The sequence below is a fragment of the Schistocerca nitens genome, chromosome 1 (genome assembly GCF_023898315.1).
Source record: "Schistocerca nitens isolate TAMUIC-IGC-003100 chromosome 1, iqSchNite1.1, whole genome shotgun sequence".
NCBI lineage: Eukaryota > Metazoa > Arthropoda > Insecta > Orthoptera > Acrididae > Schistocerca > Schistocerca nitens.
The window spans coordinates 249,924,642-249,932,569 of NC_064614.1; the positions used below are offsets into that span (position 1 = coordinate 249,924,642).

The 7,928-nt window shown below is 42.0% G+C and overlaps 1 pseudogene; it reads left to right on the top strand.

Moving 5' to 3' along the window:
- Positions 1–6,745: 6,745 nt before the first annotated feature.
- On the top strand, positions 6,746–6,862 carry LOC126204337 (5S ribosomal RNA; annotated as a pseudogene).
- Positions 6,863–7,928: the final 1,066 nt, after the last annotated feature.

The window sequence follows — 7,928 nt, forward strand, 5'->3', positions numbered from 1 at the left end:
GTAGCATCTCACCTACATTGTATAAAATATATACAGAAGTAACTTTACAGAATTGGAAGAAAAAATGTCACGCTATGGGAATACCAATAAATGATAGAACAATATACTCGTTACAATTTGCAGATGACCAACTGATTATAGCCCAAGACTATGAGGACATAGAATATATGACCAGAAAATTGATTCAAGAATATAAAAAATCAGGTCTAAATGTAAACATGAATAAAACAAAGTACATGGTAATTGGTGGAGTGAATGGAGACTTAATATTAGAAGAAGGGATGGGAACAATAACAGCTACTGAGGAATATAAATATTTAGGTGTGAAAATTACAAATGATGGGAAACAGGACAAAGAAATTAGATCAAGAATAAATTCTGGAAAGGCGACAATCTCTTTATTGAATGGAATTCTCTGGGACAAACACATAACAACTGATAACAAAATAAGGATTTTTAAAACAATAGTTAGGAGCATTATTACATATGGTTCAGAAGTGTGGACAACAAAATGGCAACTGAAATCAAAATTATTAGCCACAGAAATGGATTTCTGGAGACGTTCAGCAAGAATATCAAGACGAGAAAGAATAAGAAATGAAGTAATCAGAGACAAGATGAAATGTAAAAATTCAATTATTGATTTCATCGAGCACAAACAACTTAAATGGTATGGACACATCAGACGAATGGAACAGGAAAGACTACCAAAATGCATAATCGACTGGGTACCAATTGGAAGAAGAAAAAGGGGACGACCACCTGATACATGGATACAGGGAGTTCAGTCAGCAATGAGGAAGAACAACATTCCTGAAGATTTATGGACAAATAGAGAAGAGTGGAGAACAATAATTAGTGACTTACTGTAATCTAGAATAGGTGCTGGAAAAATGTACTCACATTGTAAATCCAGAATAATAATAATGATATTTCGTGCTTATTGGAATTCACGTTGGGAACTTTTTCTTTTCTCCGAGAATGGTACGGCCCGTTATCAAGAACAATAACTGCATTTTCCTGAAGCCGAGGAAGAACATCTTGAAACCACTTCTCAAAGGTTTCGGCGCACATCTTCTCTTGATAATCTCCACTTTGCTTGGATTCGAAAGTCCGCAGACATCCTTCAACGAATCCTGCTTTGCTGCCAATGTGTGCAATAATCAGACGTTTCCCTTTACCTGATGGGCCCTTGCTTCCGGCGGATAATCCGGACAGAAACGCTTGTTTTGAAGAATTTATAGTGTCATCTACCCAGATGTAACTTCGGGTATGTCCTGCGTTCACCCACGTCTCGTCCAAATAGTAAATGGGTCTGCCTTCATCTCTCAACCGTTGAATGGTTCGAAGATAACGCCGCCTCCATAAAATGATGTCATCCCTGTCTATTAGCATGCTATCGCGCCCACGCTGGACATATTTGAAATTCATTCCTCTCAATAATTTATAAAATGTAGTTCTCCGAAAATTGCCCAGATCTGCATCTTCGTTCACGACTGTAAGCACTTTGTCAATTGTTGGCAATTCGTTACGAAAAAAGATTCGTGTAGTTTCCTTAGTATCGCATTTCTATCGAAGTCATCAACACTTTCAGAAAGTTCTGTCGTAATTTTCCTTTCTTGGGAGACTTCAAAGAGTGTGTGGCCTTGTACTCACTTATCACACGATACACTGAAGAACGTCCAACACCTGTAACTGCAACTGTTTTCGAAACAATGTCACACATCAACTGCACTGGATTTAACAGCTCCGTTTTATACACATTAAGCACCATCTGCTTCTCAGAAGAACTTAATGATTTCTTCTTTGCTCGCTTCTTTGGTGGACTCAGAACTGACACATCGACCTTGCTCGCTGAATTCGTGGATGATATAACGAGGACAACCGTATGTGATGCTAATAAAATAAGTGAATATATAAAATAAGAAACCATGCGATGCTATTGGATGCGCACATAAACAGTGAATGCTCAGCGTGATTACAAACACATATACTTACTCTAATAATCAACAATTCGTCTTTCAAGAGTCTTTACAGATGAACTTAAGATATCCTGGAATCGCCGCTGTACAACACCCACTAACGAGCTCACACCTGCAACTGAGACGGCCACACTGACTGAGCGCCGCGCCAGCGAACCGCACAATGCATCGCTCATAAAGGACAAACGGTTGCACCCATCGCATTCGAACAAACTACAAAATTAAATTCAAACCTTTCTGAAACTTTTCTCGCTTACACCCCCACAAAAAAATTTAAAGGGGAATAGTTTGTCGGTTACTATATTTCGGATGATGATTTGGTAAAAGTTCTGCATCAGACGTGAGATTTCAATTTATTACTTCACTATTACTGACTCTTGGCCAGAAAATTTGCAGACGTCATCAACATATATAATTATAAAACTATTTTGCTTTGCGAGACGCAGTTTAGGAGATATGGCGTGATAAATATAGAGTAACGCGAAAAAAAACTTTTCCTGAGAGCTTAAATACCGGGTGATCAAAAAGTCAGTATAAATTTGAAAACTGAGAGGTACAAATTGACACACATGCTTGGAATGACATGGGGTTTTATTAGAACCAAAAAAATACAAAAGTTCAAAAAATGTCCGACAGATGGCGCTTCATCTGATCAGAATAGTATTAATTAGCATAACAAAGTAAGACAGAGCAAAGATTATGTTCTTCACAGAAAATGCTCAATACGTCCATCATCATCCCTCAACAATAGCTGTAGTCGAGGAATAATGTTGTGAACAGCACTGTAAAGCATGTCCGGAGTTATGGTGAGGCATTGGCGTCGGATGTTGTCTTTCAGCATCCCTAGAGATGTCGGTCGATCACGATACAATTGCGACTTCAGGTGACCCCAAAGCCAGTAATCGCACGGACTGAGGTCTGGGGACCTGGGAGGCCAAGCATGACGAAAGTGGCGGCTGTGCACACGATCATCACCTAACGACGCGCGCAAGAGATCTTTCACGCGTCTAGCAATATGGGTGTTTCTAATAAAACCTCATGTCATTCCAATCATGTGTGTCAATTTTTACCTCTCTATCTACATTATTCCGTGATTTATTAAGTTTTCAGATTTATACTGACTTTTTGATCACCCGGTATTTCTCTTTTTCAGTGACAATAAATTTTAATGTAATGTAAAAAAAGGCGTCGGAAGGTAGTTCTCGGATCACTTTATGATGTTCAGGTGCCAAATTATAAAAAACACGACTATCATTTTTTAATTTCTGACGCCCCTGCCTTGTACACCCCTCGACGGCATCGCTGTGGTCACGCGCCTTGCCGTGTTTACAGTACGTCTCTTGTTTCGGTGAATGGAGTATAGTCAGTAATGCGTTGGTCCATCTTTGGCCCTTATGCAAGCAGTTATTCGGCATGGGTATTGATTAATAGACTTACTGGATGTCCTCCTGAGGGGATCATGTTAAATACTGTCCAAGTGGCGCGTTAGACGGTTAAAATCCCTAGCTCATTGGAGGGCCCTACCCATAATGCTCCAAACGGTGTCAATTGAGGAGAGTCCAGCGACCTTGCTGGCGAAGAGCGGGTTTGGGAAGCAAGGTCAAGCAGTAGAAACACTCGCCATGTGTGGGCAAACAGTAACTTGCTGAAATATAAGCACGGGATGGCTTGCCACAAAGGACAACCAAACAAGGCGTAGAATATCCTCGACGTACCGCTGTGTTATAAAGATACCGCGAATGACAAATAAAGAGATCCTGTTATGAAATGAAATTACACCCTAGACAATCACTTATGGATGTCGGGCCGTATTGCAGGCGACAGTGAGCAACTGCTAACCATTCTATCAATCAATGTCCTAGCCGAATAATTGCTTACAGAAGGTTCAGAGGTGGACAAAGAGTTATTATTTTGCTCAGTTTGTGAAGCTCTTTCTCTTGAATAATTTATCCAATTTATCTGAAATTGTAATCATTTGTTTTTCTATACATGAACATCATATCTGCCAATTTCCGTCCAATTCACAGAGCGTACACTGTAAAAATAATTCTCTTTTATGATATTCTTATTTGATCCTATGTTACAAAAATGTATAGGAACTATAACTCTTTATATCTTCTGTTGCTAAAATAGTTCTAATGTTTGTCGGTAAACAATTTCCAAAAGACATCAGACACAGCTTTACTTTCGTAGTTTCTTGATACCTTCTGTATCAGTCAAAAAATTTGAATAACATCTTCCTCACTGCGGATTCACAAAAAGATGTGGCCATGTTGAAGCGGCAGAGACGATGTTGGAATGTCCTATGATTGAATTGAAGTCGTACCATTATCATTATGAATCTTCTACTGTTATCTGCGATTCTTGAGTTGAAGTCGTACCATTTGCATTGTTAAGTTTATACTGTATCTGCAATTCCTATAACAATAATGTGATGGGAAATTAGGTACCACTACGGTATAACGCCTTCCTTTAATTTCATAGAACCGTTTGAGGTTTTCCATCGGGCTGTGGTTATAGTCATTACCTTATGACATGACCGTCCGTCAGGTAGCACTTAACAATATTTCACGGAACCAGTGTACACAGCTTCCTTAGCCAGGGTATCTACTTTTTCATTTCCCATTATACCGCTTTCCGCTTTCATCCAAGATATGGTGGTCGTCTTATTTAAGTGGGAAAGCTCCAGAACTGTTTCTATTATCCGATTTACTAGATAATTTTAACAGCATCAATGCTGAGCGTGAATCTGATAAAATTGTTATTGTTTCTTCTTGAACTTCTTTTGCATATTGAAGTCCCTCAAACATCTCGTAAGTTCTGCAAGGAGTATGGACGCTACTTGGAAGACTGAATTTGGCTCCTCGATTAGTCTTGTCACCTACGAATATGCTTTCTGTTCCGTCTATTTTTGTAGATCCTTCTATTGAACTGATGAGCCAAAACAATATAACCTCCTGCTTAATAGCTTGTTTGTCCGTCCTTGGAACGAATTTCACCACTGATTCTGCGTATCAGGGATCCGACAGTTTGTTGGTAGTTTTGTGAAGGTATGTGGCATTAGATGTCTATGCACAGGTCACGTAATTCATGCAAATAACGGACCGCTGACTAGCGCATGTAGTGATGGAGCTCGATAGCGACCCAGATGGGTTCCATAGGATTTACATCAGGCGTATTTGGTCGCCGAGACATCAGCGTCACTTCACTGGAATACTCCTCAAAGTAGTTTAGCATGGTTATGGCTCCGAGACAGAGACAGTTATACAGCTGAAGGATGACATCCCCGTTCGGGGAGATCTCAAGCTTGAAGGGATACAGGTAGTTCGCAGCTGTCAGTGTGTTTTCGATTACTATCACAGGACCCATGCAAGCGCAGGAGAATGTCTCCCTAAGCATAATACTGCTCCCACCAGCCTGCGTCCGTGGTGCTGCACATTACGAGCTACCGTCCACCTCGATGACGGCATTTGTGGGGACAACTATCGACCTAGTGTAGGAAAAGTGTGATTCACCAGAACAGCCGACATGTTTCCACTGATCGACGGTCGAATCCCATTGGTACCAATGCCCGCTGCAATCGTAACTGACTATGTCGTTGAGTCAACATGTGAACACGTAGGGGTGGTCTGCTGCGGAGCTCCATGTTCAAACAATGCACGAACGGTGTGCTCCGAAACACTTGGGCTAGCACCAGCATCGTGCTCTTTCGGCAGAGATGCCACAGATCACCATCTATCCTAATTTGCGGGACACACAAGCCTCCGAACCCCACATTCTGTGGAGAGTCGTGGATGTCCAAGTATTTAGCGCCTAGTCACTCTTTCCGTAGATGGTCACGACGGCAGCACGTGAACATTCGACCAGCTTCGCCGTTTTCGATATTCTCGTTCACGGGCTCTGCGTAATAATACTGTGCCCCTTGTCAAAGCCGCTTATTTCAGTGGATTTCCCCATTTGCAGCCCATGTCTTCGCTAGGGTGATCCCAGTTAGTGTCTGCTCCGATTACATACTTCCGTTGCCGCATCAAGTGCCCCCATCGCCCCCACGCGGCATCCAGTGGTGGGCAGTGGTCATAATGTTTTGCCTGATATTGGAGATGTCCATGTTGCTAGGGTGTCAATTAAAATGTCCTCATTCAGTGTACCATAGATGAATGGAAGGTGCATCTTGATATTCAGCTTCACTATTGTTTTAGATTAGGACGTGCTGAAGCAGTTTAAATTTGGGGAAGTGGAGATGTATTCACGAAAGATGAAGCATCGAATTTAGAATCTGCTAACGGTCGTAGTTTCTCCTGAAACGCCATAGCACTTTGTTGTGAGTTCCCTAATCCTTGTTAATAAACTTTCATATAAGAAGTGAAATCGCTTCTACAGGAATTTTACGGTAATTTATTTTCTGGGCGGTTCTCATGGAATTCCATTTGCTTCGATCAACAGAGCGTCAGTTAGAGTCGACCTGAATGCTTCAGTATAGGCTCTGATACCTTTATACTGGCACTTATCTAGTTCCTCAATGTTGTTTAGCGGTGCTGCGCCGTAACAGATGCATAAGGTCTTATTAGAGCGCGACATATACATGTTACTGCAGATCCTCGGGCCTGCTTAATAAAAACCCATCACAGCGCGACGGATATCTGTGGCACTTTCACATTTCATGTGATGTGACCGTGTTAGTTTACGATCTATGTAAAGCCAACCTTGTGACTGGGAACATAAAGGGTATTAATCTGATTTCATTCAGCCTATATCTCGTATAAGGCAATGGCCTTACCGCAGTGGATACACCGGTTCCCGTGAGATCACCGAAGTTAAGCGCTGTTGGGCGTGGCCGGCACTTGGATGGGTGACCATCCAGCCGCCATGTGCGGTTGCCATTTTTCGGGGTGCACTCAGCCTCGTGATGCCAATTGAGGAGCTACTCGACCGAATAGTAGCGGCTTCGGTCAAGAATACCACCATAACGACCGAGAGAGCGGTGTGCTGACCCCATGCCCCTCCTATCCGCATCCTCCTCTGAGGTTGACACGACGGTCGGATGGTTCCGCTAGGCCACTCGTGGCCTGAAGACGGAGTGCTATATCTCGTATAAATGAACATAGCTGACTTCTGAGGCGATATGTCGAGGGAGTCCTAATTCAGCCATTCATTACACACTACCGTAGATTTTTCCATCTGCTGTTGACAGTAAAACTGTCGCTACGAGTATATACGCGTAAATCATCCGCATCTGCAGTACTTGTACACTTGGGTGAAACATTGAATATAAGTCTGAGGTAAATCGATTGAGCAGCATTGGCGACAACACCGAGCCCTGTGATAACCCTTTGCTTGAGAACGAAGACTTCCGCGATGGCTCTGTTATATAAAACATTCTCGGACTTCTTGTTGCGCGGATGGCGCGGCAAGCAGCCCGAGAATGTCATATACAACCCTTTGCTTGTTCTATTGTATCATTGTCCCTTTTAATAAACAAGTTTCTGCTGGACAACAATCATAGCTTGTGTATGAATGACAGCAGGTTGTCATTATTCTTCTACTTAGTCATCAATAGTGGCATCAGAACACTATCACAAAGTTTTATGTTATGTGTATGCACTGCTGGCAAATACTGATTGTCACTGAACGTGAGTTGAATATCAGTAACTAATAATACCAGTGTTTCAGTTGTGTCTTTACCCTTTCTAGAACCGGCTTGTCCAAGGGACAGTGTTTGATTCTCAATCCATTATTCTAATTTGTGTCTAATCATCCGTTCCAACATCTTACGTACACCCGATGGAAGAGTGATGGGGTTGTACTCGTATGACGGGGTGCATTCAGACGACTTTTCTTGGTAGGCCCCGAGCAGTCTTCATTTCTAGGGTGTGGAATTGTCAGTCCATATTTTGTTTGTATTCCATAGACGAATTCATCCCTCCGTTGGCATGTGGTGGAGCGTTG